General features: G+C 51.0%; 36 non-coding genes across 36 annotated transcripts; all 36 read left to right on the top strand.

Moving 5' to 3' along the window:
• Positions 1 to 291: 291 nt before the first annotated feature.
• Positions 292 to 410, top strand: LOC126150289 (5S ribosomal RNA). Its single transcript, XR_007531373.1, has one exon. It is a non-coding gene; the product is annotated as a 5S ribosomal RNA (ribosomal RNA).
• A 544-nt stretch (positions 411 to 954) lies between these two features.
• On the top strand, positions 955 to 1,073 carry LOC126150367 (5S ribosomal RNA). The gene has a single exon (XR_007531446.1). It is a non-coding gene; the product is annotated as a 5S ribosomal RNA (ribosomal RNA).
• Positions 1,074 to 1,925: 852 nt separating this feature from the next.
• LOC126150379 (5S ribosomal RNA) lies at positions 1,926 to 2,044 on the top strand. Its single transcript, XR_007531457.1, has one exon. It is a non-coding gene; the product is annotated as a 5S ribosomal RNA (ribosomal RNA).
• An 861-nt stretch (positions 2,045 to 2,905) lies between these two features.
• LOC126150391 (5S ribosomal RNA) lies at positions 2,906 to 3,024 on the top strand. The gene has a single exon (XR_007531468.1). It is a non-coding gene; the product is annotated as a 5S ribosomal RNA (ribosomal RNA).
• A 544-nt stretch (positions 3,025 to 3,568) lies between these two features.
• Positions 3,569 to 3,687, top strand: LOC126150403 (5S ribosomal RNA). Its single transcript, XR_007531479.1, has one exon. It is a non-coding gene; the product is annotated as a 5S ribosomal RNA (ribosomal RNA).
• Positions 3,688 to 4,539: 852 nt separating this feature from the next.
• On the top strand, positions 4,540 to 4,658 carry LOC126150295 (5S ribosomal RNA). The gene has a single exon (XR_007531379.1). It is a non-coding gene; the product is annotated as a 5S ribosomal RNA (ribosomal RNA).
• Positions 4,659 to 5,519: 861 nt separating this feature from the next.
• LOC126150308 (5S ribosomal RNA) lies at positions 5,520 to 5,638 on the top strand. Its single transcript, XR_007531390.1, has one exon. It is a non-coding gene; the product is annotated as a 5S ribosomal RNA (ribosomal RNA).
• Positions 5,639 to 6,182: 544 nt separating this feature from the next.
• Positions 6,183 to 6,301, top strand: LOC126150319 (5S ribosomal RNA). Its single transcript, XR_007531401.1, has one exon. It is a non-coding gene; the product is annotated as a 5S ribosomal RNA (ribosomal RNA).
• An 852-nt stretch (positions 6,302 to 7,153) lies between these two features.
• LOC126150331 (5S ribosomal RNA) lies at positions 7,154 to 7,272 on the top strand. Its single transcript, XR_007531412.1, has one exon. It is a non-coding gene; the product is annotated as a 5S ribosomal RNA (ribosomal RNA).
• An 861-nt stretch (positions 7,273 to 8,133) lies between these two features.
• On the top strand, positions 8,134 to 8,252 carry LOC126150343 (5S ribosomal RNA). Its single transcript, XR_007531423.1, has one exon. It is a non-coding gene; the product is annotated as a 5S ribosomal RNA (ribosomal RNA).
• A 543-nt stretch (positions 8,253 to 8,795) lies between these two features.
• On the top strand, positions 8,796 to 8,914 carry LOC126150355 (5S ribosomal RNA). Its single transcript, XR_007531434.1, has one exon. It is a non-coding gene; the product is annotated as a 5S ribosomal RNA (ribosomal RNA).
• A 544-nt stretch (positions 8,915 to 9,458) lies between these two features.
• Positions 9,459 to 9,577, top strand: LOC126150363 (5S ribosomal RNA). The gene has a single exon (XR_007531442.1). It is a non-coding gene; the product is annotated as a 5S ribosomal RNA (ribosomal RNA).
• Positions 9,578 to 10,121: 544 nt separating this feature from the next.
• On the top strand, positions 10,122 to 10,240 carry LOC126150364 (5S ribosomal RNA). Its single transcript, XR_007531443.1, has one exon. It is a non-coding gene; the product is annotated as a 5S ribosomal RNA (ribosomal RNA).
• A 544-nt stretch (positions 10,241 to 10,784) lies between these two features.
• Positions 10,785 to 10,903, top strand: LOC126150365 (5S ribosomal RNA). The gene has a single exon (XR_007531444.1). It is a non-coding gene; the product is annotated as a 5S ribosomal RNA (ribosomal RNA).
• Positions 10,904 to 11,764: 861 nt separating this feature from the next.
• LOC126150366 (5S ribosomal RNA) lies at positions 11,765 to 11,883 on the top strand. The gene has a single exon (XR_007531445.1). It is a non-coding gene; the product is annotated as a 5S ribosomal RNA (ribosomal RNA).
• Positions 11,884 to 12,426: 543 nt separating this feature from the next.
• LOC126150368 (5S ribosomal RNA) lies at positions 12,427 to 12,545 on the top strand. The gene has a single exon (XR_007531447.1). It is a non-coding gene; the product is annotated as a 5S ribosomal RNA (ribosomal RNA).
• An 852-nt stretch (positions 12,546 to 13,397) lies between these two features.
• On the top strand, positions 13,398 to 13,516 carry LOC126150370 (5S ribosomal RNA). The gene has a single exon (XR_007531448.1). It is a non-coding gene; the product is annotated as a 5S ribosomal RNA (ribosomal RNA).
• A 543-nt stretch (positions 13,517 to 14,059) lies between these two features.
• Positions 14,060 to 14,178, top strand: LOC126150371 (5S ribosomal RNA). The gene has a single exon (XR_007531449.1). It is a non-coding gene; the product is annotated as a 5S ribosomal RNA (ribosomal RNA).
• A 543-nt stretch (positions 14,179 to 14,721) lies between these two features.
• On the top strand, positions 14,722 to 14,840 carry LOC126150372 (5S ribosomal RNA). The gene has a single exon (XR_007531450.1). It is a non-coding gene; the product is annotated as a 5S ribosomal RNA (ribosomal RNA).
• A 543-nt stretch (positions 14,841 to 15,383) lies between these two features.
• Positions 15,384 to 15,502, top strand: LOC126150373 (5S ribosomal RNA). Its single transcript, XR_007531451.1, has one exon. It is a non-coding gene; the product is annotated as a 5S ribosomal RNA (ribosomal RNA).
• Positions 15,503 to 16,036: 534 nt separating this feature from the next.
• LOC126150374 (5S ribosomal RNA) lies at positions 16,037 to 16,155 on the top strand. The gene has a single exon (XR_007531452.1). It is a non-coding gene; the product is annotated as a 5S ribosomal RNA (ribosomal RNA).
• Positions 16,156 to 16,699: 544 nt separating this feature from the next.
• LOC126150375 (5S ribosomal RNA) lies at positions 16,700 to 16,818 on the top strand. The gene has a single exon (XR_007531453.1). It is a non-coding gene; the product is annotated as a 5S ribosomal RNA (ribosomal RNA).
• Positions 16,819 to 17,361: 543 nt separating this feature from the next.
• LOC126150376 (5S ribosomal RNA) lies at positions 17,362 to 17,480 on the top strand. Its single transcript, XR_007531454.1, has one exon. It is a non-coding gene; the product is annotated as a 5S ribosomal RNA (ribosomal RNA).
• A 543-nt stretch (positions 17,481 to 18,023) lies between these two features.
• On the top strand, positions 18,024 to 18,142 carry LOC126150377 (5S ribosomal RNA). Its single transcript, XR_007531455.1, has one exon. It is a non-coding gene; the product is annotated as a 5S ribosomal RNA (ribosomal RNA).
• Positions 18,143 to 18,676: 534 nt separating this feature from the next.
• LOC126150378 (5S ribosomal RNA) lies at positions 18,677 to 18,795 on the top strand. Its single transcript, XR_007531456.1, has one exon. It is a non-coding gene; the product is annotated as a 5S ribosomal RNA (ribosomal RNA).
• A 544-nt stretch (positions 18,796 to 19,339) lies between these two features.
• LOC126150380 (5S ribosomal RNA) lies at positions 19,340 to 19,458 on the top strand. The gene has a single exon (XR_007531458.1). It is a non-coding gene; the product is annotated as a 5S ribosomal RNA (ribosomal RNA).
• Positions 19,459 to 20,310: 852 nt separating this feature from the next.
• LOC126150381 (5S ribosomal RNA) lies at positions 20,311 to 20,429 on the top strand. The gene has a single exon (XR_007531459.1). It is a non-coding gene; the product is annotated as a 5S ribosomal RNA (ribosomal RNA).
• Positions 20,430 to 20,972: 543 nt separating this feature from the next.
• LOC126150382 (5S ribosomal RNA) lies at positions 20,973 to 21,091 on the top strand. The gene has a single exon (XR_007531460.1). It is a non-coding gene; the product is annotated as a 5S ribosomal RNA (ribosomal RNA).
• Positions 21,092 to 21,634: 543 nt separating this feature from the next.
• Positions 21,635 to 21,753, top strand: LOC126150383 (5S ribosomal RNA). The gene has a single exon (XR_007531461.1). It is a non-coding gene; the product is annotated as a 5S ribosomal RNA (ribosomal RNA).
• A 543-nt stretch (positions 21,754 to 22,296) lies between these two features.
• LOC126150384 (5S ribosomal RNA) lies at positions 22,297 to 22,415 on the top strand. Its single transcript, XR_007531462.1, has one exon. It is a non-coding gene; the product is annotated as a 5S ribosomal RNA (ribosomal RNA).
• Positions 22,416 to 22,959: 544 nt separating this feature from the next.
• On the top strand, positions 22,960 to 23,078 carry LOC126150386 (5S ribosomal RNA). Its single transcript, XR_007531463.1, has one exon. It is a non-coding gene; the product is annotated as a 5S ribosomal RNA (ribosomal RNA).
• A 545-nt stretch (positions 23,079 to 23,623) lies between these two features.
• LOC126150387 (5S ribosomal RNA) lies at positions 23,624 to 23,742 on the top strand. The gene has a single exon (XR_007531464.1). It is a non-coding gene; the product is annotated as a 5S ribosomal RNA (ribosomal RNA).
• Positions 23,743 to 24,287: 545 nt separating this feature from the next.
• LOC126150388 (5S ribosomal RNA) lies at positions 24,288 to 24,406 on the top strand. Its single transcript, XR_007531465.1, has one exon. It is a non-coding gene; the product is annotated as a 5S ribosomal RNA (ribosomal RNA).
• An 861-nt stretch (positions 24,407 to 25,267) lies between these two features.
• LOC126150389 (5S ribosomal RNA) lies at positions 25,268 to 25,386 on the top strand. The gene has a single exon (XR_007531466.1). It is a non-coding gene; the product is annotated as a 5S ribosomal RNA (ribosomal RNA).
• A 543-nt stretch (positions 25,387 to 25,929) lies between these two features.
• On the top strand, positions 25,930 to 26,048 carry LOC126150390 (5S ribosomal RNA). The gene has a single exon (XR_007531467.1). It is a non-coding gene; the product is annotated as a 5S ribosomal RNA (ribosomal RNA).
• A 544-nt stretch (positions 26,049 to 26,592) lies between these two features.
• On the top strand, positions 26,593 to 26,711 carry LOC126150392 (5S ribosomal RNA). Its single transcript, XR_007531469.1, has one exon. It is a non-coding gene; the product is annotated as a 5S ribosomal RNA (ribosomal RNA).
• The last annotated feature ends 358 nt before the right edge of the window (positions 26,712 to 27,069 follow it).

The raw sequence follows: 27,069 nt of genomic DNA on the forward strand, positions 1-27,069 counted from the left end.
TCCGCTGAACACCAGGGACAAGATGCGTCCTCCGCTAGTGTCGAAGGCTGCACGCGCCCAGCGAATGACAGGGGGTGCAACGAGCAGCACTGCGTCTCACACACGCGGCGGTGCGCCCGCCAATTCGGCCGTCACTCTGCTGGGACGCCGGGCGCGCCTCCCCGCGCCGTCCATGAGGAACTGGCGGTTGCGGAAGGAAGCGCTTTCGTCAAATGCGGCCGAAAACTAACATTTTGTGTGTTGGGAGAAAAGCCGAACGCGAATTCTGCCGTGCTCCTACATTAGATGAGCGCCAACGGCCATACCATGATGAATACACCGGTTCTCGTCCGATCACCGAAGTTAAGCATCATCGGGCACGGCTAGTACTTGGATGGGTGACCGCCTGGGAAACCCGGGTGCTGTTGGCTCCCTTCCTGTTTTTTTTTTTGTTATGTCGCCAGCCCAATTTTCAAACTACCTTTCTGTTGTGACAAAGATGCTTCCTTAAGCCTTTTAAACTACTGTAATGGTACGAAAATGCAGTAATTAACTCAGTTTGAGGGAGAATGTGCTAACCAAGTTTGCCAAGAAGACTTTGAAAACGACAAAACAGTACGAATCGGCAGGTGATTTCTGAAATACGTCACCGCCTATTGTTGTGTAGGAGTGTAGAGTTCCAAATTTGATTTGTAACCACGAATTTATTCCTTAGTCGTCTCGTCTCGTCTCGTCTCGTCTCGTCCCGCAGACGTTTGTCGTGCTTGCGCTGTCATATGGACCACGACCCGAGCGGCAGCGAGCGGCAGTCGAGCAAAGTCGGGACAAGTCGGGACGGGGACAGGGACAGGTATAGGAATGGTGCGAATGCATTGCAAACTACGCAGACACCTGGTGTGAGGCGGAAAACTAACATTTTGTGTGTTGGGAGAAAAGCCGAACGCGAATTCTGCCGTGCTCCTACATTAGATGAGCGCCAACGGCCATACCATGATGAATACACCGGTTCTCGTCCGATCACCGAAGTTAAGCATCATCGGGCACGGCTAGTACTTGGATGGGTGACCGCCTGGGAAACCCGGGTGCTGTTGGCTCCCTTCCTGTTTTTTTTTTTGTTATGTCGCCAGCCCAATTTTCAAACTACCTTTCTGTTGTGACAAAGATGCTTCCTTAAGCCTTTTAAACTACTGTAATGGTACGAAAATGCAGTAATTAACTCAGTTTGAGGGAGAATGTGCTAACCAAGTTTGCCAAGAAGACTTTGAAAACGACAAAACAGTACGAATCGGCAGGTGATTTCTGAAATACGTCACCGCCTATTGTTGTGTAGGAGTGTAGAGTTCCAAATTTGATTTGTAACCACGAATTTATTCCTTAGTCGTCTCGTCTCGTCTCGTCTCGTCTCGTCCCGCAGACGTTTGTCGTGCTTGCGCTGTCATATGGACCACGACCCGAGCGGCAGCGAGCGGCAGTCGAGCAAAGTCGGGACAAGTCGGGACGGGGACAGGGACAGGGATAGGAATGGTGCGAATGCACTGCAAACTACGCAGACACCTGGTGTGAGGCGAGGCGAGGCGAGGCGAGGCGAGGCGAGGAAGCCCACATCGCTACCAGTGGGCCCTCCAGCACGACACTGCCACACCCCGCACAGGCCTTCCGCTGAACACCAGGGACAAGATGCGTCCTCCGCTTGCGTCGAAGGCTGCACGCGCCCAGCGAATGACAGGGGGTGCAACGAGCAGCAGTGCGTCTCACACACGCGGCGGTGCGCCCGCCAATTCGGCCGTCACTCTGCTGGGACGCCGGGCGCGCCTCCCCGCGCCGTCCATGAGGAACTGGCGGTTGCGGAAGGAAGCGCTTTCGTCAAATGCGGCCGAAAACTAACATTTTGTGTGTTGGGAGAAAAGCCGAACGCGAATTCTGCCGTGCTCCTACATTAGATGAGCGCCAACGGCCATACCATGATGAATACACCGGTTCTCGTCCGATCACCGAAGTTAAGCATCATCGGGCACGGCTAGTACTTGGATGGGTGACCGCCTGGGAAACCCGGGTGCTGTTGGCTCCCTTCCTGTTTTTTTTTTGTTATGTCGCCAGCCCAATTTTCAAACTACCTTTCTGTTGTGACAAAGATGCTTCCTTAAGCCTTTTAAACTACTGTAATGGTACGAAAATGCAGTAATTAACTCAGTTTGAGGGAGAATGTGCTAACCAAGTTTGCCAAGAAGACTTTGAAAACGACAAAACAGTACGAATCGGCAGGTGATTTCTGAAATACGTCACCGCCTATTGTTGTGTAGGAGTGTAGAGTTCCAAATTTGATTTGTAACCACGAATTTATTCCTTAGTCGTCTCGTCTCGCCTCGTCTCGTCTCGTCCCGCAGACGTTTGTCGTGCTTGCGCTGTCATATGGACCACGACCCGAGTGGCAGCGAGCGGCAGCGAGCGGCAGTCGAGCAAAGTCGGGACAAGTCGGGACGGGGACAGGGACAGGGATAGGAATGGTGCGAATGCACTGCAAACTACGCAGACACCTGGTGTGAGGCGAGGCGAGGCGAGGCGAGGCGAGGCGAGGAAGCCCACATCGCTACCAGTTGGCCCTCCAGCACGACACTGCCACACCCCGCACAGGCCTTCCGCTGAACACCAGGGACAAGATGCGTCCTCCGCTAGTGTCGAAGGCTGCACGCGCCCAGCGAATGACAGGGGGTGCAACGAGCAGCACTGCGTCTCACACACGCGGCGGTGCGCCCGCCAATTCGGCCGTCACTCTGCTGGGACGCCGGGCGCGCCTCCCCGCGCCGTCCATGAGGAACTGGCGGTTGCGGAAGGAAGCGCTTTCGTCAAATGCGGCCGAAAACTAACATTTTGTGTGTTGGGAGAAAAGCCGAACGCGAATTCTGCCGTGCTCCTACATTAGATGAGCGCCAACGGCCATACCATGATGAATACACCGGTTCTCGTCCGATCACCGAAGTTAAGCATCATCGGGCACGGCTAGTACTTGGATGGGTGACCGCCTGGGAAACCCGGGTGCTGTTGGCTCCCTTCCTGTTTTTTTTTTTGTTATGTCGCCAGCCCAATTTTCAAACTACCTTTCTGTTGTGACAAAGATGCTTCCTTAAGCCTTTTAAACTACTGTAATGGTACGAAAATGCAGTAATTAACTCAGTTTGAGGGAGAATGTGCTAACCAAGTTTGCCAAGAAGACTTTGAAAACGACAAAACAGTACGAATCGGCAGGTGATTTCTGAAATACGTCACCGCCTATTGTTGTGTAGGAGTGTAGAGTTCCAAATTTGATTTGTAACCACGAATTTATTCCTTAGTCGTCTCGTCTCGTCTCGTCTCGTCTCGTCCCGCAGACGTTTGTCGTGCTTGCGCTGTCATATGGACCACGACCCGAGCGGCAGCGAGCGGCAGTCGAGCAAAGTCGGGACAAGTCGGGACGGGGACAGGGACAGGTATAGGAATGGTGCGAATGCATTGCAAACTACGCAGACACCTGGTGTGAGGCGGAAAACTAACATTTTGTGTGTTGGGAGAAAAGCCGAACGCGAATTCTGCCGTGCTCCTACATTAGATGAGCGCCAACGGCCATACCATGATGAATACACCGGTTCTCGTCCGATCACCGAAGTTAAGCATCATCGGGCACGGCTAGTACTTGGATGGGTGACCGCCTGGGAAACCCGGGTGCTGTTGGCTCCCTTCCTGTTTTTTTTTTTGTTATGTCGCCAGCCCAATTTTCAAACTACCTTTCTGTTGTGACAAAGATGCTTCCTTAAGCCTTTTAAACTACTGTAATGGTACGAAAATGCAGTAATTAACTCAGTTTGAGGGAGAATGTGCTAACCAAGTTTGCCAAGAAGACTTTGAAAACGACAAAACAGTACGAATCGGCAGGTGATTTCTGAAATACGTCACCGCCTATTGTTGTGTAGGAGTGTAGAGTTCCAAATTTGATTTGTAACCACGAATTTATTCCTTAGTCGTCTCGTCTCGTCTCGTCTCGTCTCGTCCCGCAGACGTTTGTCGTGCTTGCGCTGTCATATGGACCACGACCCGAGCGGCAGCGAGCGGCAGTCGAGCAAAGTCGGGACAAGTCGGGACGGGGACAGGGAAAGGGATAGGAATGGTGCGAATGCACTGCAAACTACGCAGACACCTGGTGTGAGGCGAGGCGAGGCGAGGCGAGGCGAGGCGAGGAAGCCCACATCGCTACCAGTGGGCCCTCCAGCACGACACTGCCACACCCCGCACAGGCCTTCCGCTGAACACCAGGGACAAGATGCGTCCTCCGCTTGTGTCGAAGGCTGCACGCGCCCAGCGAATGACAGGGGGTGCAACGAGCAGCAGTGCGTCTCACACACGCGGCGGTGCGCCCGCCAATTCGGCCGTCACTCTGCTGGGACGCCGGGCGCGCCTCCCCGCGCCGTCCATGAGGAACTGGCGGTTGCGGAAGGAAGCGCTTTCGTCAAATGCGGCCGAAAACTAACATTTTGTGTGTTGGGAGAAAAGCCGAACGCGAATTCTGCCGTGCTCCTACATTAGATGAGCGCCAACGGCCATACCATGATGAATACACCGGTTCTCGTCCGATCACCGAAGTTAAGCATCATCGGGCACGGCTAGTACTTGGATGGGTGACCGCCTGGGAAACCCGGGTGCTGTTGGCTCCCTTCCTGTTTTTTTTTTGTTATGTCGCCAGCCCAATTTTCAAACTACCTTTCTGTTGTGACAAAGATGCTTCCTTAAGCCTTTTAAACTACTGTAATGGTACGAAAATGCAGTAATTAACTCAGTTTGAGGGAGAATGTGCTAACCAAGTTTGCCAAGAAGACTTTGAAAACGACAAAACAGTACGAATCGGCAGGTGATTTCTGAAATACGTCACCGCCTATTGTTGTGTAGGAGTGTAGAGTTCCAAATTTGATTTGTAACCACGAATTTATTCCTTAGTCGTCTCGTCTCGCCTCGTCTCGTCTCGTCCCGCAGACGTTTGTCGTGCTTGCGCTGTCATATGGACCACGACCCGAGTGGCAGCGAGCGGCAGCGAGCGGCAGTCGAGCAAAGTCGGGACAAGTCGGGACGGGGACAGGGACAGGGATAGGAATGGTGCGAATGCACTGCAAACTACGCAGACACCTGGTGTGAGGCGAGGCGAGGCGAGGCGAGGCGAGGCGAGGAAGCCCACATCGCTACCAGTTGGCCCTCCAGCACGACACTGCCACACCCCGCACAGGCCTTCCGCTGAACACCAGGGACAAGATGCGTCCTCCGCTAGTGTCGAAGGCTGCACGCGCCCAGCGAATGACAGGGGGTGCAACGAGCAGCACTGCGTCTCACACACGCGGCGGTGCGCCCGCCAATTCGGCCGTCACTCTGCTGGGACGCCGGGCGCGCCTCCCCGCGCCGTCCATGAGGAACTGGCGGTTGCGGAAGGAAGCGCTTTCGTCAAATGCGGCCGAAAACTAACATTTTGTGTGTTGGGAGAAAAGCCGAACGCGAATTCTGCCGTGCTCCTACATTAGATGAGCGCCAACGGCCATACCATGATGAATACACCGGTTCTCGTCCGATCACCGAAGTTAAGCATCATCGGGCACGGCTAGTACTTGGATGGGTGACCGCCTGGGAAACCCGGGTGCTGTTGGCTCCCTTCCTGTTTTTTTTTTTGTTATGTCGCCAGCCCAATTTTCAAACTACCTTTCTGTTGTGACAAAGATGCTTCCTTAAGCCTTTTAAACTACTGTAATGGTACGAAAATGCAGTAATTAACTCAGTTTGAGGGAGAATGTGCTAACCAAGTTTGCCAAGAAGACTTTGAAAACGACAAAACAGTACGAATCGGCAGGTGATTTCTGAAATACGTCACCGCCTATTGTTGTGTAGGAGTGTAGAGTTCCAAATTTGATTTGTAACCACGAATTTATTCCTTAGTCGTCTCGTCTCGTCTCGTCTCGTCTCGTCCCGCAGACGTTTGTCGTGCTTGCGCTGTCATATGGACCACGACCCGAGCGGCAGCGAGCGGCAGTCGAGCAAAGTCGGGACAAGTCGGGACGGGGACAGGGACAGGTATAGGAATGGTGCGAATGCATTGCAAACTACGCAGACACCTGGTGTGAGGCGGAAAACTAACATTTTGTGTGTTGGGAGAAAAGCCGAACGCGAATTCTGCCGTGCTCCTACATTAGATGAGCGCCAACGGCCATACCATGATGAATACACCGGTTCTCGTCCGATCACCGAAGTTAAGCATCATCGGGCACGGCTAGTACTTGGATGGGTGACCGCCTGGGAAACCCGGGTGCTGTTGGCTCCCTTCCTGTTTTTTTTTTTGTTATGTCGCCAGCCCAATTTTCAAACTACCTTTCTGTTGTGACAAAGATGCTTCCTTAAGCCTTTTAAACTACTGTAATGGTACGAAAATGCAGTAATTAACTCAGTTTGAGGGAGAATGTGCTAACCAAGTTTGCCAAGAAGACTTTGAAAACGACAAAACAGTACGAATCGGCAGGTGATTTCTGAAATACGTCACCGCCTATTGTTGTGTAGGAGTGTAGAGTTCCAAATTTGATTTGTAACCACGAATTTATTCCTTAGTCGTCTCGTCTCGTCTCGTCTCGTCTCGTCCCGCAGACGTTTGTCGTGCTTGCGCTGTCATATGGACCACGACCCGAGCGGCAGCGAGCGGCAGTCGAGCAAAGTCGGGACAAGTCGGGACGGGGACAGGGACAGGGATAGGAATGGTGCGAATGCACTGCAAACTACGCAGACACCTGGTGTGAGGCGAGGCGAGGCGAGGCGAGGCGAGGCGAGGAAGCCCACATCGCTACCAGTGGGCCCTCCAGCACGACACTGCCACACCCCGCACAGGCCTTCCGCTGAACACCAGGGACAAGATGCGTCCTCCGCTTGCGTCGAAGGCTGCACGCGCCCAGCGAATGACAGGGGGTGCAACGAGCAGCAGTGCGTCTCACACACGCGGCGGTGCGCCCGCCAATTCGGCCGTCACTCTGCTGGGACGCCGGGCGCGCCTCCCCGCGCCGTCCATGAGGAACTGGCGGTTGCGGAAGGAAGCGCTTTCGTCAAATGCGGCCGAAAACTAACATTTTGTGTGTTGGGAGAAAAGCCGAACGCGAATTCTGCCGTGCTCCTACATTAGATGAGCGCCAACGGCCATACCATGATGAATACACCGGTTCTCGTCCGATCACCGAAGTTAAGCATCATCGGGCACGGCTAGTACTTGGATGGGTGACCGCCTGGGAAACCCGGGTGCTGTTGGCTCCCTTCCTGTTTTTTTTTTGTTATGTCGCCAGCCCAATTTTCAAACTACCTTTCTGTTGTGACAAAGATGCTTCCTTAAGCCTTTTAAACTACTGTAATGGTACGAAAATGCAGTAATTAACTCAGTTTGAGGGAGAATGTGCTAACCAAGTTTGCCAAGAAGACTTTGAAAACGACAAAACAGTACGAATCGGCAGGTGATTTCTGAAATACGTCACCGCCTATTGTTGTGTAGGAGTGTAGAGTTCCAAATTTGATTTGTAACCACGAATTTATTCCTTAGTCGTCTCGTCTCGCCTCGTCTCGTCTCGTCCCGCAGACGTTTGTCGTGCTTGCGCTGTCATATGGACCACGACCCGAGTGGCAGCGAGCGGCAGCGAGCGGCAGTCGAGCAAAGTCGGGACAAGTCGGGACGGGGACAGGGACAGGGATAGGAATGGTGCGAATGCACTGCAAACTACGCAGACACCTGGTGTGAGGCGAGGCGAGGCGAGGCGAGGCGAGGCGAGGAAGCCCACATCGCTACCAGTTGGCCCTCCAGCACGACACTGCCACACCCCGCACAGGCCTTCCGCTGAACACCAGGGACAAGATGCGTCCTCCGCTAGTGTCGAAGGCTGCACGCGCCCAGCGAATGACAGGGGGTGCAACGAGCAGCAGTGCGTCTCACACACGCGGCGGTGCGCCCGCCAATTCGGCCGTCACTCTGCTGGGACGCCGGGCGCGCCTCCCCGCGCCGTCCATGAGGAACTGGCGGTTGCGGAAGGAAGCGCTTTCGTCAAATGCGGCCGAAAACTAACATTTTGTGTGTTGGGAGAAAAGCCGAACGCGAATTCTGCCGTGCTCCTACATTAGATGAGCGCCAACGGCCATACCATGATGAATACACCGGTTCTCGTCCGATCACCGAAGTTAAGCATCATCGGGCACGGCTAGTACTTGGATGGGTGACCGCCTGGGAAACCCGGGTGCTGTTGGCTCCCTTCCTGTTTTTTTTTTGTTATGTCGCCAGCCCAATTTTCAAACTACCTTTCTGTTGTGACAAAGATGCTTCCTTAAGCCTTTTAAACTACTGTAATGGTACGAAAATGCAGTAATTAACTCAGTTTGAGGGAGAATGTGCTAACCAAGTTTGCCAAGAAGACTTTGAAAACGACAAAACAGTACGAATCGGCAGGTGATTTCTGAAATACGTCACCGCCTATTGTTGTGTAGGAGTGTAGAGTTCCAAATTTGATTTGTAACCACGAATTTATTCCTTAGTCGTCTCGTCTCGTCTCGTCTCGTCTCGTCCCGCAGACGTTTGTCGTGCTTGCGCTGTCATATGGACCACGACCCGAGCGGCAGCGAGCGGCAGTCGAGCAAAGTCGGGACAAGTCGGGACGGGGACAGGGACAGGTATAGGAATGGTGCGAATGCATTGCAAACTACGCAGACACCTGGTGTGAGGCGGAAAACTAACATTTTGTGTGTTGGGAGAAAAGCCGAACGCGAATTCTGCCGTGCTCCTACATTAGATGAGCGCCAACGGCCATACCATGATGAATACACCGGTTCTCGTCCGATCACCGAAGTTAAGCATCATCGGGCACGGCTAGTACTTGGATGGGTGACCGCCTGGGAAACCCGGGTGCTGTTGGCTCCCTTCCTGTTTTTTTTTTTGTTATGTCGCCAGCCCAATTTTCAAACTACCTTTCTGTTGTGACAAAGATGCTTCCTTAAGCCTTTTAAACTACTGTAATGGTACGAAAATGCAGTAATTAACTCAGTTTGAGGGAGAATGTGCTAACCAAGTTTGCCAAGAAGACTTTGAAAACGACAAAACAGTACGAATCGGCAGGTGATTTCTGAAATACGTCACCGCCTATTGTTGTGTAGGAGTGTAGAGTTCCAAATTTGATTTGTAACCACGAATTTATTCCTTAGTCGTCTCGTCTCGTCTCGTCTCGTCTCGTCCCGCAGACGTTTGTCGTGCTTGCGCTGTCATATGGACCACGACCCGAGCGGCAGCGAGCGGCAGTCGAGCAAAGTCGGGACAAGTCGGGACGGGGACAGGGACAGGTATAGGAATGGTGCGAATGCATTGCAAACTACGCAGACACCTGGTGTGAGGCGGAAAACTAACATTTTGTGTGTTGGGAGAAAAGCCGAACGCGAATTCTGCCGTGCTCCTACATTAGATGAGCGCCAACGGCCATACCATGATGAATACACCGGTTCTCGTCCGATCACCGAAGTTAAGCATCATCGGGCACGGCTAGTACTTGGATGGGTGACCGCCTGGGAAACCCGGGTGCTGTTGGCTCCCTTCCTGTTTTTTTTTTTGTTATGTCGCCAGCCCAATTTTCAAACTACCTTTCTGTTGTGACAAAGATGCTTCCTTAAGCCTTTTAAACTACTGTAATGGTACGAAAATGCAGTAATTAACTCAGTTTGAGGGAGAATGTGCTAACCAAGTTTGCCAAGAAGACTTTGAAAACGACAAAACAGTACGAATCGGCAGGTGATTTCTGAAATACGTCACCGCCTATTGTTGTGTAGGAGTGTAGAGTTCCAAATTTGATTTGTAACCACGAATTTATTCCTTAGTCGTCTCGTCTCGTCTCGTCTCGTCTCGTCCCGCAGACGTTTGTCGTGCTTGCGCTGTCATATGGACCACGACCCGAGCGGCAGCGAGCGGCAGTCGAGCAAAGTCGGGACAAGTCGGGACGGGGACAGGGACAGGTATAGGAATGGTGCGAATGCATTGCAAACTACGCAGACACCTGGTGTGAGGCGGAAAACTAACATTTTGTGTGTTGGGAGAAAAGCCGAACGCGAATTCTGCCGTGCTCCTACATTAGATGAGCGCCAACGGCCATACCATGATGAATACACCGGTTCTCGTCCGATCACCGAAGTTAAGCATCATCGGGCACGGCTAGTACTTGGATGGGTGACCGCCTGGGAAACCCGGGTGCTGTTGGCTCCCTTCCTGTTTTTTTTTTTGTTATGTCGCCAGCCCAATTTTCAAACTACCTTTCTGTTGTGACAAAGATGCTTCCTTAAGCCTTTTAAACTACTGTAATGGTACGAAAATGCAGTAATTAACTCAGTTTGAGGGAGAATGTGCTAACCAAGTTTGCCAAGAAGACTTTGAAAACGACAAAACAGTACGAATCGGCAGGTGATTTCTGAAATACGTCACCGCCTATTGTTGTGTAGGAGTGTAGAGTTCCAAATTTGATTTGTAACCACGAATTTATTCCTTAGTCGTCTCGTCTCGTCTCGTCTCGTCTCGTCCCGCAGACGTTTGTCGTGCTTGCGCTGTCATATGGACCACGACCCGAGCGGCAGCGAGCGGCAGTCGAGCAAAGTCGGGACAAGTCGGGACGGGGACAGGGACAGGTATAGGAATGGTGCGAATGCATTGCAAACTACGCAGACACCTGGTGTGAGGCGGAAAACTAACATTTTGTGTGTTGGGAGAAAAGCCGAACGCGAATTCTGCCGTGCTCCTACATTAGATGAGCGCCAACGGCCATACCATGATGAATACACCGGTTCTCGTCCGATCACCGAAGTTAAGCATCATCGGGCACGGCTAGTACTTGGATGGGTGACCGCCTGGGAAACCCGGGTGCTGTTGGCTCCCTTCCTGTTTTTTTTTTGTTATGTCGCCAGCCCAATTTTCAAACTACCTTTCTGTTGTGACAAAGATGCTTCCTTAAGCCTTTTAAACTACTGTAATGGTACGAAAATGCAGTAATTAACTCAGTTTGAGGGAGAATGTGCTAACCAAGTTTGCCAAGAAGACTTTGAAAACGACAAAACAGTACGAATCGGCAGGTGATTTCTGAAATACGTCACCGCCTATTGTTGTGTAGGAGTGTAGAGTTCCAAATTTGATTTGTAACCACGAATTTATTCCTTAGTCGTCTCGTCTCGCCTCGTCTCGTCTCGTCCCGCAGACGTTTGTCGTGCTTGCGCTGTCATATGGACCACGACCCGAGCGGCAGCGAGCGGCAGCGAGCGGCAGTCGAGCAAAGTCGGGACAAGTCGGGACGGGGACAGGGACAGGGATAGGAATGGTGCGAATGCACTGCAAACTACGCAGACACCTGGTGTGAGGCGAGGCGAGGCGAGGCGAGGCGAGGCGAGGAAGCCCACATCGCTACCAGTTGGCCCTCCAGCACGACACTGCCACACCCCGCACAGGCCTTCCGCTGAACACCAGGGACAAGATGCGTCCTCCGCTAGTGTCGAAGGCTGCACGCGCCCAGCGAATGACAGGGGGTGCAACGAGCAGCAGTGCGTCTCACACACGCGGCGGTGCGCCCGCCAATTCGGCCGTCACTCTGCTGGGACGCCGGGCGCGCCTCCCCGCGCCGTCCATGAGGAACTGGCGGTTGCGGAAGGAAGCGCTTTCGTCAAATGCGGCCGAAAACTAACATTTTGTGTGTTGGGAGAAAAGCCGAACGCGAATTCTGCCGTGCTCCTACATTAGATGAGCGCCAACGGCCATACCATGATGAATACACCGGTTCTCGTCCGATCACCGAAGTTAAGCATCATCGGGCACGGCTAGTACTTGGATGGGTGACCGCCTGGGAAACCCGGGTGCTGTTGGCTCCCTTCCTGTTTTTTTTTTGTTATGTCGCCAGCCCAATTTTCAAACTACCTTTCTGTTGTGACAAAGATGCTTCCTTAAGCCTTTTAAACTACTGTAATGGTACGAAAATGCAGTAATTAACTCAGTTTGAGGGAGAATGTGCTAACCAAGTTTGCCAAGAAGACTTTGAAAACGACAAAACAGTACGAATCGGCAGGTGATTTCTGAAATACGTCACCGCCTATTGTTGTGTAGGAGTGTAGAGTTCCAAATTTGATTTGTAACCACGAATTTATTCCTTAGTCGTCTCGTCTCGTCTCGTCTCGTCTCGTCCCGCAGACGTTTGTCGTGCTTGCGCTGTCATATGGACCACGACCCGAGCGGCAGCGAGCGGCAGTCGAGCAAAGTCGGGACAAGTCGGGACGGGGACAGGGACAGGTATAGGAATGGTGCGAATGCATTGCAAACTACGCAGACACCTGGTGTGAGGCGGAAAACTAACATTTTGTGTGTTGGGAGAAAAGCCGAACGCGAATTCTGCCGTGCTCCTACATTAGATGAGCGCCAACGGCCATACCATGATGAATACACCGGTTCTCGTCCGATCACCGAAGTTAAGCATCATCGGGCACGGCTAGTACTTGGATGGGTGACCGCCTGGGAAACCCGGGTGCTGTTGGCTCCCTTCCTGTTTTTTTTTTTGTTATGTCGCCAGCCCAATTTTCAAACTACCTTTCTGTTGTGACAAAGATGCTTCCTTAAGCCTTTTAAACTACTGTAATGGTACGAAAATGCAGTAATTAACTCAGTTTGAGGGAGAATGTGCTAACCAAGTTTGCCAAGAAGACTTTGAAAACGACAAAACAGTACGAATCGGCAGGTGATTTCTGAAATACGTCACCGCCTATTGTTGTGTAGGAGTGTAGAGTTCCAAATTTGATTTGTAACCACGAATTTATTCCTTAGTCGTCTCGTCTCGTCTCGTCTCGTCTCGTCCCGCAGACGTTTGTCGTGCTTGCGCTGTCATATGGACCACGACCCGAGCGGCAGCGAGCGGCAGTCGAGCAAAGTCGGGACAAGTCGGGACGGGGACAGGGACAGGGATAGGAATGGTGCGAATGCACTGCAAACTACGCAGACACCTGGTGTGAGGCGAGGCGAGGCGAGGCGAGGCGAGGCGAGGAAGCCCACATCGCTACCACTGGGCCCTCCAGCACGACACTGCCACACCCCGCACAGGCCTTCCGCTGAACACCAGGGACAAGATGCGTCCTCCGCTTGTGTCGAAGGCTGCACGCGCCCAGCGAATGACAGGGGGTGCAACGATCAGCAGTGCGTCTCACACACGCGGCGGTGCGCCCGCCAATTCGGCCGTCACTCTGCTGGGACGCCGGGCGCGCCTCCCCGCGCCGTCCATGAGGAACTGGCGGTTGCGGAAGGAAGCGCTTTCGTCAAATGCGGCCGAAAACTAACATTTTGTGTGTTGGGAGAAAAGCCGAACGCGAATTCTGCCGTGCTCCTACATTAGATGAGCGCCAACGGCCATACCATGATGAATACACCGGTTCTCGTCCGATCACCGAAGTTAAGCATCATCGGGCACGGCTAGTACTTGGATGGGTGACCGCCTGGGAAACCCGGGTGCTGTTGGCTCCCTTCCTGTTTTTTTTTTGTTATGTCGCCAGCCCAATTTTCAAACTACCTTTCTGTTGTGACAAAGATGCTTCCTTAAGCCTTTTAAACTACTGTAATGGTACGAAAATGCAGTAATTAACTCAGTTTGAGGGAGAATGTGCTAACCAAGTTTGCCAAGAAGACTTTGAAAACGACAAAACAGTACGAATCGGCAGGTGATTTCTGAAATACGTCACCGCCTATTGTTGTGTAGGAGTGTAGAGTTCCAAATTTGATTTGTAACCACGAATTTATTCCTTAGTCGTCTCGTCTCGTCTCGTCTCGTCTCGTCCCGCAGACGTTTGTCGTGCTTGCGCTGTCATATGGACCACGACCCGAGCGGCAGCGAGCGGCAGTCGAGCAAAGTCGGGACAAGTCGGGACGGGGACAGGGACAGGTATAGGAATGGTGCGAATGCATTGCAAACTACGCAGACACCTGGTGTGAGGCGGAAAACTAACATTTTGTGTGTTGGGAGAAAAGCCGAACGCGAATTCTGCCGTGCTCCTACATTAGATGAGCGCCAACGGCCATACCATGATGAATACACCGGTTCTCGTCCGATCACCGAAGTTAAGCATCATCGGGCACGGCTAGTACTTGGATGGGTGACCGCCTGGGAAACCCGGGTGCTGTTGGCTCCCTTCCTGTTTTTTTTTTGTTATGTCGCCAGCCCAATTTTCAAACTACCTTTCTGTTGTGACAAAGATGCTTCCTTAAGCCTTTTAAACTACTGTAATGGTACGAAAATGCAGTAATTAACTCAGTTTGAGGGAGAATGTGCTAACCAAGTTTGCCAAGAAGACTTTGAAAACGACAAAACAGTACGAATCGGCAGGTGATTTCTGAAATACGTCACCGCCTATTGTTGTGTAGGAGTGTAGAGTTCCAAATTTGATTTGTAACCACGAATTTATTCCTTAGTCGTCTCGTCTCGTCTCGTCTCGTCTCGTCCCGCAGACGTTTGTCGTGCTTGCGCTGTCATATGGACCACGACCCGAGCGGCAGCGAGCGGCAGTCGAGCAAAGTCGGGACAAGTCGGGACGGGGACAGGGACAGGTATAGGAATGGTGCGAATGCATTGCAAACTACGCAGACACCTGGTGTGAGGCGGAAAACTAACATTTTGTGTGTTGGGAGAAAAGCCGAACGCGAATTCTGCCGTGCTCCTACATTAGATGAGCGCCAACGGCCATACCATGATGAATACACCGGTTCTCGTCCGATCACCGAAGTTAAGCATCATCGGGCACGGCTAGTACTTGGATGGGTGACCGCCTGGGAAACCCGGGTGCTGTTGGCTCCCTTCCTGTTTTTTTTTTGTTATGTCGCCAGCCCAATTTTCAAACTACCTTTCTGTTGTGACAAAGATGCTTCCTTAAGCCTTTTAAACTACTGTAATGGTACGAAAATGCAGTAATTAACTCAGTTTGAGGGAGAATGTGCTAACCAAGTTTGCCAAGAAGACTTTGAAAACGACAAAACAGTACGAATCGGCAGGTGATTTCTGAAATACGTCACCGCCTATTGTTGTGTAGGAGTGTAGAGTTCCAAATTTGATTTGTAACCACGAATTTATTCCTTAGTCGTCTCGTCTCGTCTCGTCTCGTCTCGTCCCGCAGACGTTTGTCGTGCTTGCGCTGTCATATGGACCACGACCCGAGCGGCAGCGAGCGGCAGTCGAGCAAAGTCGGGACAAGTCGGGACGGGGACAGGGACAGGTATAGGAATGGTGCGAATGCATTGCAAACTACGCAGACACCTGGTGTGAGGCGGAAAACTAACATTTTGTGTGTTGGGAGAAAAGCCGAACGCGAATTCTGCCGTGCTCCTACATTAGATGAGCGCCAACGGCCATACCATGATGAATACACCGGTTCTCGTCCGATCACCGAAGTTAAGCATCATCGGGCACGGCTAGTACTTGGATGGGTGACCGCCTGGGAAACCCGGGTGCTGTTGGCTCCCTTCCTGTTTTTTTTTTTGTTATGTCGCCAGCCCAATTTTCAAACTACCTTTCTGTTGTGACAAAGATGCTTCCTTAAGCCTTTTAAACTACTGTAATGGTACGAAAATGCAGTAATTAACTCAGTTTGAGGGAGAATGTGCTAACCAAGTTTGCCAAGAAGACTTTGAAAACGACAAAACAGTACGAATCGGCAGGTGATTTCTGAAATACGTCACCGCCTATTGTTGTGTAGGAGTGTAGAGTTCCAAATTTGATTTGTAACCACGAATTTATTCCTTAGTCGTCTCGTCTCGTCTCGTCTCGTCTCGTCCCGCAGACGTTTGTCGTGCTTGCGCTGTCATATGGACCACGACCCGAGCGGCAGCGAGCGGCAGTCGGGACAAGTCGGGACGGGGACAGGGACAGGTATAGGAATGGTGCGAATGCATTGCAAACTACGCAGACACCTGGTGTGAGGCGGAAAACTAACATTTTGTGTGTTGGGAGAAAAGCCGAACGCGAATTCTGCCGTGCTCCTACATTAGATGAGCGCCAACGGCCATACCATGATGAATACACCGGTTCTCGTCCGATCACCGAAGTTAAGCATCATCGGGCACGGCTAGTACTTGGATGGGTGACCGCCTGGGAAACCCGGGTGCTGTTGGCTCCCTTCCTGTTTTTTTTTTTGTTATGTCGCCAGCCCAATTTTCAAACTACCTTTCTGTTGTGACAAAGATGCTTCCTTAAGCCTTTTAAACTACTGTAATGGTACGAAAATGCAGTAATTAACTCAGTTTGAGGGAGAATGTGCTAACCAAGTTTGCCAAGAAGACTTTGAAAACGACAAAACAGTACGAATCGGCAGGTGATTTCTGAAATACGTCACCGCCTATTGTTGTGTAGGAGTGTAGAGTTCCAAATTTGATTTGTAACCACGAATTTATTCCTTAGTCGTCTCGTCTCGTCTCGTCTCGTCTCGTCCCGCAGACGTTTGTCGTGCTTGCGCTGTCATATGGACCACGACCCGAGCGGCAGCGAGCGGCAGTCGAGCAAAGTCGGGACAAGTCGGGACGGGGACAGGGACAGGTATAGGAATGGTGCGAATGCATTGCAAACTACGCAGACACCTGGTGTGAGGCGGAAAACTAACATTTTGTGTGTTGGGAGAAAAGCCGAACGCGAATTCTGCCGTGCTCCTACATTAGATGAGCGCCAACGGCCATACCATGATGAATACACCGGTTCTCGTCCGATCACCGAAGTTAAGCATCATCGGGCACGGCTAGTACTTGGATGGGTGACCGCCTGGGAAACCCGGGTGCTGTTGGCTCCCTTCCTGTTTTTTTTTTGTTATGTCGCCAGCCCAATTTTCAAACTACCTTTCTGTTGTGACAAAGATGCTTCCTTAAGCCTTTTAAACTACTGTAATGGTACGAAAATGCAGTAATTAACTCAGTTTGAGGGAGAATGTGCTAACCAAGTTTGCCAAGAAGACTTTGAAAACGACAAAACAGTACGAATCGGCAGGTGATTTCTGAAATACGTCACCGCCTATTGTTGTGTAGGAGTGTAGAGTTCCAAATTTGATTTGTAACCACGAATTTATTCCTTAGTCGTCTCGTCTCGTCTCGTCTCGTCTCGTCCCGCAGACGTTTGTCGTGCTTGCGCTGTCATATGGACCACGACCCGAGCGGCAGCGAGCGGCAGTCGAGCAAAGTCGGGACAAGTCGGGACGGGGACAGGGACAGGTATAGGAATGGTGCGAATGCATTGCAAACTACGCAGACACCTGGTGTGAGGCGGAAAACTAACATTTTGTGTGTTGGGAGAAAAGCCGAACGCGAATTCTGCCGTGCTCCTACATTAGATGAGCGCCAACGGCCATACCATGATGAATACACCGGTTCTCGTCCGATCACCGAAGTTAAGCATCATCGGGCACGGCTAGTACTTGGATGGGTGACCGCCTGGGAAACCCGGGTGCTGTTGGCTCCCTTCCTGTTTTTTTTTTGTTATGTCGCCAGCCCAATTTTCAAACTACCTTTCTGTTGTGACAAAGATGCTTCCTTAAGCCTTTTAAACTACTGTAATGGTACGAAAATGCAGTAATTAACTCAGTTTGAGGGAGAATGTGCTAACCAAGTTTGCCAAGAAGACTTTGAAAACGACAAAACAGTACGAATCGGCAGGTGATTTCTGAAATACGTCACCGCCTATTGTTGTGTAGGAGTGTAGAGTTCCAAATTTGATTTGTAACCACGAATTTATTCCTTAGTCGTCTCGTCTCGTCTCGTCTCGTCTCGTCCCGCAGACGTTTGTCGTGCTTGCGCTGTCATATGGACCACGACCCGAGCGGCAGCGAGCGGCAGTCGAGCAAAGTCGGGACAAGTCGGGACGGGGACAGGGACAGGTATAGGAATGGTGCGAATGCATTGCAAACTACGCAGACACCTGGTGTGAGGCGGAAAACTAACATTTTGTGTGTTGGGAGAAAAGCCGAACGCGAATTCTGCCGTGCTCCTACATTAGATGAGCGCCAACGGCCATACCATGATGAATACACCGGTTCTCGTCCGATCACCGAAGTTAAGCATCATCGGGCACGGCTAGTACTTGGATGGGTGACCGCCTGGGAAACCCGGGTGCTGTTGGCTCCCTTCCTGTTTTTTTTTTTGTTATGTCGCCAGCCCAATTTTCAAACTACCTTTCTGTTGTGACAAAGATGCTTCCTTAAGCCTTTTAAACTACTGTAATGGTACGAAAATGCAGTAATTAACTCAGTTTGAGGGAGAATGTGCTAACCAAGTTTGCCAAGAAGACTTTGAAAACGACAAAACAGTACGAATCGGCAGGTGATTTCTGAAATACGTCACCGCCTATTGTTGTGTAGGAGTGTAGAGTTCCAAATTTGATTTGTAACCACGAATTTATTCCTTAGTCGTCTCGTCTCGTCTCGTCTCGTCTCGTCCCGCAGACGTTTGTCGTGCTTGCGCTGTCATATGGACCACGACCCGAGCGGCAGCGAGCGGCAGTCGGGACAAGTCGGGACGGGGACAGGGACAGGTATAGGAATGGTGCGAATGCATTGCAAACTACGCAGACACCTGGTGTGAGGCGGAAAACTAACATTTTGTGTGTTGGGAGAAAAGCCGAACGCGAATTCTGCCGTGCTCCTACATTAGATGAGCGCCAACGGCCATACCATGATGAATACACCGGTTCTCGTCCGATCACCGAAGTTAAGCATCATCGGGCACGGCTAGTACTTGGATGGGTGACCGCCTGGGAAACCCGGGTGCTGTTGGCTCCCTTCCTGTTTTTTTTTTTGTTATGTCGCCAGCCCAATTTTCAAACTACCTTTCTGTTGTGACAAAGATGCTTCCTTAAGCCTTTTAAACTACTGTAATGGTACGAAAATGCAGTAATTAACTCAGTTTGAGGGAGAATGTGCTAACCAAGTTTGCCAAGAAGACTTTGAAAACGACAAAACAGTACGAATCGGCAGGTGATTTCTGAAATACGTCACCGCCTATTGTTGTGTAGGAGTGTAGAGTTCCAAATTTGATTTGTAACCACGAATTTATTCCTTAGTCGTCTCGTCTCGTCTCGTCTCGTCTCGTCCCGCAGACGTTTGTCGTGCTTGCGCTGTCATATGGACCACGACCCGAGCGGCAGCGAGCGGCAGTCGAGCAAAGTCGGGACAAGTCGGGACGGGGACAGGGACAGGTATAGGAATGGTGCGAATGCATTGCAAACTACGCAGACACCTGGTGTGAGGCGGAAAACTAACATTTTGTGTGTTGGGAGAAAAGCCGAACGCGAATTCTGCCGTGCTCCTACATTAGATGAGCGCCAACGGCCATACCATGATGAATACACCGGTTCTCGTCCGATCACCGAAGTTAAGCATCATCGGGCACGGCTAGTACTTGGATGGGTGACCGCCTGGGAAACCCGGGTGCTGTTGGCTCCCTTCCTGTTTTTTTTTTTGTTATGTCGCCAGCCCAATTTTCAAACTACCTTTCTGTTGTGACAAAGATGCTTCCTTAAGCCTTTTAAACTACTGTAATGGTACGAAAATGCAGTAATTAACTCAGTTTGAGGGAGAATGTGCTAACCAAGTTTGCCAAGAAGACTTTGAAAACGACAAAACAGTACGAATCGGCAGGTGATTTCTGAAATACGTCACCGCCTATTGTTGTGTAGGAGTGTAGAGTTCCAAATTTGATTTGTAACCACGAATTTATTCCTTAGTCGTCTCGTCTCGTCTCGTCTCGTCTCGTCCCGCAGACGTTTGTCGTGCTTGCGCTGTCATATGGACCACGACCCGAGCGGCAGCGAGCGGCAGTCGAGCAAAGTCGGGACAAGTCGGGACGGGGACAGGGACAGGGATAGGAATGGTGCGAATGCACTGCAAACTACGCAGACACCTGGTGTGAGGCGAGGCGAGGCGAGGCGAGGCGAGGCGAGGAAGCCCACATCGCTACCAGTGGGCCCTCCAGCACGACACTGCCACACCCCGCACAGGCCTTCCGCTGAACACCAGGGACAAGATGCGTCCTCCGCTTGTGTCGAAGGCTGCACGCGCCCAGCGAATGACAGGGGGTGCAACGAGCAGCAGTGCGTCTCACACACGCGGCGGTGCGCCCGCCAATTCGGCCGTCACTCTGCTGGGACGCCGGGCGCGCCTCCCCGCGCCGTCCATGAGGAACTGGCGGTTGCGGAAGGAAGCGCTTTCGTCAAATGCGGCCGAAAACTAACATTTTGTGTGTTGGGAGAAAAGCCGAACGCGAATTCTGCCGTGCTCCTACATTAGATGAGCGCCAACGGCCATACCATGATGAATACACCGGTTCTCGTCCGATCACCGAAGTTAAGCATCATCGGGCACGGCTAGTACTTGGATGGGTGACCGCCTGGGAAACCCGGGTGCTGTTGGCTCACTTCCTGTTTTTTTTTTGTTATGTCGCCAGCCCAATTTTCAAACTACCTTTCTGTTGTGACAAAGATGCTTCCTTAAGCCTTTTAAACTACTGTAATGGTACGAAAATGCAGTAATTAACTCAGTTTGAGGGAGAATGTGCTAACCAAGTTTGCCAAGAAGACTTTGAAAACGACAAAACAGTACGAATCGGCAGGTGATTTCTGAAATACGTCACCGCCTATTGTTGTGTAGGAGTGTAGAGTTCCAAATTTGATTTGTAACCACGAATTTATTCCTTAGTCGTCTCGTCTCGTCTCGTCTCGTCTCGTCCCGCAGACGTTTGTCGTGCTTGCGCTGTCATATGGACCACGACCCGAGCGGCAGCGAGCGGCAGTCGAGCAAAGTCGGGACAAGTCGGGACGGGGACAGGGACAGGTATAGGAATGGTGCGAATGCATTGCAAACTACGCAGACACCTGGTGTGAGGCGGAAAACTAACATTTTGTGTGTTGGGAGAAAAGCCGAACGCGAATTCTGCCGTGCTCCTACATTAGATGAGCGCCAACGGCCATACCATGATGAATACACCGGTTCTCGTCCGATCACCGAAGTTAAGCATCATCGGGCACGGCTAGTACTTGGATGGGTGACCGCCTGGGAAACCCGGGTGCTGTTGGCTCCCTTCCTGTTTTTTTTTTGTTATGTCGCCAGCCCAATTTTCAAACTACCTTTCTGTTGTGACAAAGATGCTTCCTTAAGCCTTTTAAACTACTGTAATGGTACGAAAATGCAGTAATTAACTCAGTTTGAGGGAGAATGTGCTAACCAAGTTTGCCAAGAAGACTTTGAAAACGACAAAACAGTACGAATCGGCAGGTGATTTCTGAAATACGTCACCGCCTATTGTTGTGTAGGAGTGTAGAGTTCCAAATTTGATTTGTAACCACGAATTTATTCCTTAGTCGTCTCGTCTCGTCTCGTCTCGTCTCGTCCCGCAGACGTTTGTCGTGCTTGCGCTGTCATATGAACCACGACCCGAGCGGCAGCGAGCGGCAGTCGAGCAAAGTCGGGACAAGTCGGGACGGGGACAGGGACAGGTATAGGAATGGTGCGAATGCATTGCAAACTACGCAGACACCTGGTGTGAGGCGGAAAACTAACATTTTGTGTGTTGGGAGAAAAGCCGAACGCGAATTCTGCCGTGCTCCTACATTAGATGAGCGCCAACGGCCATACCATGATGAATACACCGGTTCTCGTCCGATCACCGAAGTTAAGCATCATCGGGCACGGCTAGTACTTGGATGGGTGACCGCCTGGGAAACCCGGGTGCTGTTGGCTCCCTTCCTGTTTTTTTTTTGTTATGTCGCCAGCCCAATTTTCAAACTACCTTTCTGTTGTGACAAAGATGCTTCCTTAAGCCTTTTAAACTACTGTAATGGTACGAAAATGCAGTAATTAACTCAGTTTGAGGGAGAATGTGCTAACCAAGTTTGCCAAGAAGACTTTGAAAACGACAAAACAGTACGAATCGGCAGGTGATTTCTGAAATACGTCACCGCCTATTGTTGTGTAGGAGTGTAGAGTTCCAAATTTGATTTGTAACCACGAATTTATTCCTTAGTCGTCTCGTCTCGTCTCGTCTCGTCTCGTCCCGCAGACGTTTGTCGTGCTTGCGCTGTCATATGGACCACGACCCGAGCGGCAGCGAGCGGCAGTCGAGCAAAGTCGGGACAAGTCGGGACGGGGACAGGGACAGGTATAGGAATGGTGCGAATGCATTGCAAACTACGCAGACACCTGGTGTGAGGCGGAAAACTAACATTTTGTGTGTTGGGAGAAAAGCCGAACGCGAATTCTGCCGTGCTCCTACATTAGATGAGCGCCAACGGCCATACCATGATGAATACACCGGTTCTCGTCCGATCACCGAAGTTAAGCATCATCGGGCACGGCTAGTACTTGGATGGGTGACCGCCTGGGAAACCCGGGTGCTGTTGGCTCCCTTCCTGTTTTTTTTTTTGTTATGTCGCCAGCCCAATTTTCAAACTACCTTTCTGTTGTGACAAAGATGCTTCCTTAAGCCTTTTAAACTACTGTAATGGTACGAAAATGCAGTAATTAACTCAGTTTGAGGGAGAATGTGCTAACCAAGTTTGCCAAGAAGACTTTGAAAACGACAAAACAGTACGAATCGGCAGGTGATTTCTGAAATACGTCACCGCCTATTGTTGTGTAGGAGTGTAGAGTTCCAAATTTGATTTGTAACCACGAATTTATTCCTTAGTCGTCTCGTCTCGTCTCGTCTCGTCTCGTCCCGCAGACGTTTGTCGTGCTTGCGCTGTCATATGGACCACGACCCGAGCGGCAGCGAGCGGCAGTCGAGCAAAGTCGGGACAAGTCGGGACGGGGACAGGGACAGGTATAGGAATGGTGCGAATGCATTGCAAACTACGCAGACACCTGGTGTGAGGCGGAAAACTAACATTTTGTGTGTTGGGAGAAAAGCCGAACGCGAATTCTGCCGTGCTCCTACATTAGATGAGCGCCAACGGCCATACCATGATGAATACACCGGTTCTCGTCCGATCACCGAAGTTAAGCATCATCGGGCACGGCTAGTACTTGGATGGGTGACCGCCTGGGAAACCCGGGTGCTGTTGGCTCCCTTCCTGTTTTTTTTTTTTGTTATGTCGCCAGCCCAATTTTCAAACTACCTTTCTGTTGTGACAAAGATGCTTCCTTAAGCCTTTTAAACTACTGTAATGGTACGAAAATGCAGTAATTAACTCAGTTTGAGGGAGAATGTGCTAACCAAGTTTGCCAAGAAGACTTTGAAAACGACAAAACAGTACGAATCGGCAGGTGATTTCTGAAATACGTCACCGCCTATTGTTGTGTAGGAGTGTAGAGTTCCAAATTTGATTTGTAACCACGAATTTATTCCTTAGTCGTCTCGTCTCGTCTCGTCTCGTCTCGTCCCGCAGACGTTTGTCGTGCTTGCGCTGTCATATGGACCACGACCCGAGCGGCAGCGAGCGGCAGTCGAGCAAAGTCGGGACAAGTCGGGACGGGGACAGGGACAGGTATAGGAATGGTGCGAATGCATTGCAAACTACGCAGACACCTGGTGTGAGGCGGAAAACTAACATTTTGTGTGTTGGGAGAAAAGCCGAACGCGAATTCTGCCGTGCTCCTACATTAGATGAGCGCCAACGGCCATACCATGATGAATACACCGGTTCTCGTCCGATCACCGAAGTTAAGCATCATCGGGCACGGCTAGTACTTGGATGGGTGACCGCCTGGGAAACCCGGGTGCTGTTGGCTCCCTTCCTGTTTTTTTTTTTTGTTATGTCGCCAGCCCAATTTTCAAACTACCTTTCTGTTGTGACAAAGATGCTTCCTTAAGCCTTTTAAACTACTGTAATGGTACGAAAATGCAGTAATTAACTCAGTTTGAGGGAGAATGTGCTAACCAAGTTTGCCAAGAAGACTTTGAAAACGACAAAACAGTACGAATCGGCAGGTGATTTCTGAAATACGTCACCGCCTATTGTTGTGTAGGAGTGTAGAGTTCCAAATTTGATTTGTAACCACGAATTTATTCCTTAGTCGTCTCGTCTCGTCTCGTCTCGTCTCGTCCCGCAGACGTTTGTCGTGCTTGCGCTGTCATATGGACCACGACCCGAGCGGCAGCGAGCGGCAGTCGAGCAAAGTCGGGACAAGTCGGGACGGGGACAGGGACAGGTATAGGAATGGTGCGAATGCATTGCAAACTACGCAGACACCTGGTGTGAGGCGGAAAACTAACATTTTGTGTGTTGGGAGAAAAGCCGAACGCGAATTCTGCCGTGCTCCTACATTAGATGAGCGCCAACGGCCATACCATGATGAATACACCGGTTCTCGTCCGATCACCGAAGTTAAGCATCATCGGGCACGGCTAGTACTTGGATGGGTGACCGCCTGGGAAACCCGGGTGCTGTTGGCTCCCTTCCTGTTTTTTTTTTGTTATGTCGCCAGCCCAATTTTCAAACTACCTTTCTGTTGTGACAAAGATGCTTCCTTAAGCCTTTTAAACTACTGTAATGGTACGAAAATGCAGTAATTAACTCAGTTTGAGGGAGAATGTGCTAACCAAGTTTGCCAAGAAGACTTTGAAAACGACAAAACAGTACGAATCGGCAGGTGATTTCTGAAATACGTCACCGCCTATTGTTGTGTAGGAGTGTAGAGTTCCAAATTTGATTTGTAACCACGAATTTATTCCTTAGTCGTCTCGTCTCGCCTCGTCTCGTCTCGTCCCGCAGACGTTTGTCGTGCTTGCGCTGTCATATGGACCACGACCCGAGTGGCAGCGAGCGGCAGCGAGCGGCAGTCGAGCAAAGTCGGGACAAGTCGGGACGGGGACAGGGACAGGGATAGGAATGGTGCGAATGCACTGCAAACTACGCAGACACCTGGTGTGAGGCGAGGCGAGGCGAGGCGAGGCGAGGCGAGGAAGCCCACATCGCTACCAGTTGGCCCTCCAGCACGACACTGCCACACCCCGCACAGGCCTTCCGCTGAACACCAGGGACAAGATGCGTCCTCCGCTAGTGTCGAAGGCTGCACGCGCCCAGCGAATGACAGGGGGTGCAACGAGCAGCAGTGCGTCTCACACACGCGGCGGTGCGCCCGCCAATTCGGCCGTCACTCTGCTGGGACGCCGGGCGCGCCTCCCCGCGCCGTCCATGAGGAACTGGCGGTTGCGGAAGGAAGCGCTTTCGTCAAATGCGGCCGAAAACTAACATTTTGTGTGTTGGGAGAAAAGCCGAACGCGAATTCTGCCGTGCTCCTACATTAGATGAGCGCCAACGGCCATACCATGATGAATACACCGGTTCTCGTCCGATCACCGAAGTTAAGCATCATCGGGCACGGCTAGTACTTGGATGGGTGACCGCCTGGGAAACCCGGGTGCTGTTGGCTCCCTTCCTGTTTTTTTTTTGTTATGTCGCCAGCCCAATTTTCAAACTACCTTTCTGTTGTGACAAAGATGCTTCCTTAAGCCTTTTAAACTACTGTAATGGTACGAAAATGCAGTAATTAACTCAGTTTGAGGGAGAATGTGCTAACCAAGTTTGCCAAGAAGACTTTGAAAACGACAAAACAGTACGAATCGGCAGGTGATTTCTGAAATACGTCACCGCCTATTGTTGTGTAGGAGTGTAGAGTTCCAAATTTGATTTGTAACCACGAATTTATTCCTTAGTCGTCTCGTCTCGTCTCGTCTCGTCTCGTCCCGCAGACGTTTGTCGTGCTTGCGCTGTCATATGGACCACGACCCGAGCGGCAGCGAGCGGCAGTCGAGCAAAGTCGGGACAAGTCGGGACGGGGACAGGGACAGGTATAGGAATGGTGCGAATGCATTGCAAACTACGCAGACACCTGGTGTGAGGCGGAAAACTAACATTTTGTGTGTTGGGAGAAAAGCCGAACGCGAATTCTGCCGTGCTCCTACATTAGATGAGCGCCAACGGCCATACCATGATGAATACACCGGTTCTCGTCCGATCACCGAAGTTAAGCATCATCGGGCACGGCTAGTACTTGGATGGGTGACCGCCTGGGAAACCCGGGTGCTGTTGGCTCCCTTCCTGTTTTTTTTTTTGTTATGTCGCCAGCCCAATTTTCAAACTACCTTTCTGTTGTGACAAAGATGCTTCCTTAAGCCTTTTAAACTACTGTAATGGTACGAAAATGCAGTAATTAACTCAGTTTGAGGGAGAATGTGCTAACCAAGTTTGCCAAGAAGACTTTGAAAACGACAAAACAGTACGAATCGGCAGGTGATTTCTGAAATACGTCACCGCCTATTGTTGTGTAGGAGTGTAGAGTTCCAAATTTGATTTGTAACCACGAATTTATTCCTTAGTCGTCTCGTCTCGTCTCGTCTCGTCTCGTCCCGCAGACGTTTGTCGTGCTTGCGCTGTCATATGGACCACGACCCGAGCGGCAGCGAGCGGCAGTCGAGCAAAGTCGGGACAAGTCGGGACGGGGACAGGGACAGGTATAGGAATGGTGCGAATGCATTGCAAACTACGCAGACACCTGGTGTGAGGCGGAAAACTAACATTTTGTGTGTTGGGAGAAAAGCCGAACGCGAATTCTGCCGTGCTCCTACATTAGATGAGCGCCAACGGCCATACCATGATGAATACACCGGTTCTCGTCCGATCACCGAAGTTAAGCATCATCGGGCACGGCTAGTACTTGGATGGGTGACCGCCTGGGAAACCCGGGTGCTGTTGGCTCCCTTCCTGTTTTTTTTTTTGTTATGTCGCCAGCCCAATTTTCAAACTACCTTTCTGTTGTGACAAAGATGCTTCCTTAAGCCTTTTAAACTACTGTAATGGTACGAAAATGCAGTAATTAACTCAGTTTGAGGGAGAATGTGCTAACCAAGTTTGCCAAGAAGACTTTGAAAACGACAAAACAGTACGAATCGGCAGGTGATTTCTGAAATACGTCACCGCCTATTGTTGTGTAGGAGTGTAGAGTTCCAAATTTGATTTGTAACCACGAATTTATTCCTTAGTCGTCTCGTCTCGTCTCGTCTCGTCTCGTCCCGCAGACGTTTGTCGTGCTTGCGCTGTCATATGGACCACGACC

The sequence above is a fragment of the Schistocerca cancellata genome, unplaced genomic scaffold (genome assembly GCF_023864275.1).
Source record: "Schistocerca cancellata isolate TAMUIC-IGC-003103 unplaced genomic scaffold, iqSchCanc2.1 HiC_scaffold_981, whole genome shotgun sequence".
Classification (NCBI taxonomy): Eukaryota; Metazoa; Arthropoda; class Insecta; order Orthoptera; family Acrididae; genus Schistocerca; species Schistocerca cancellata.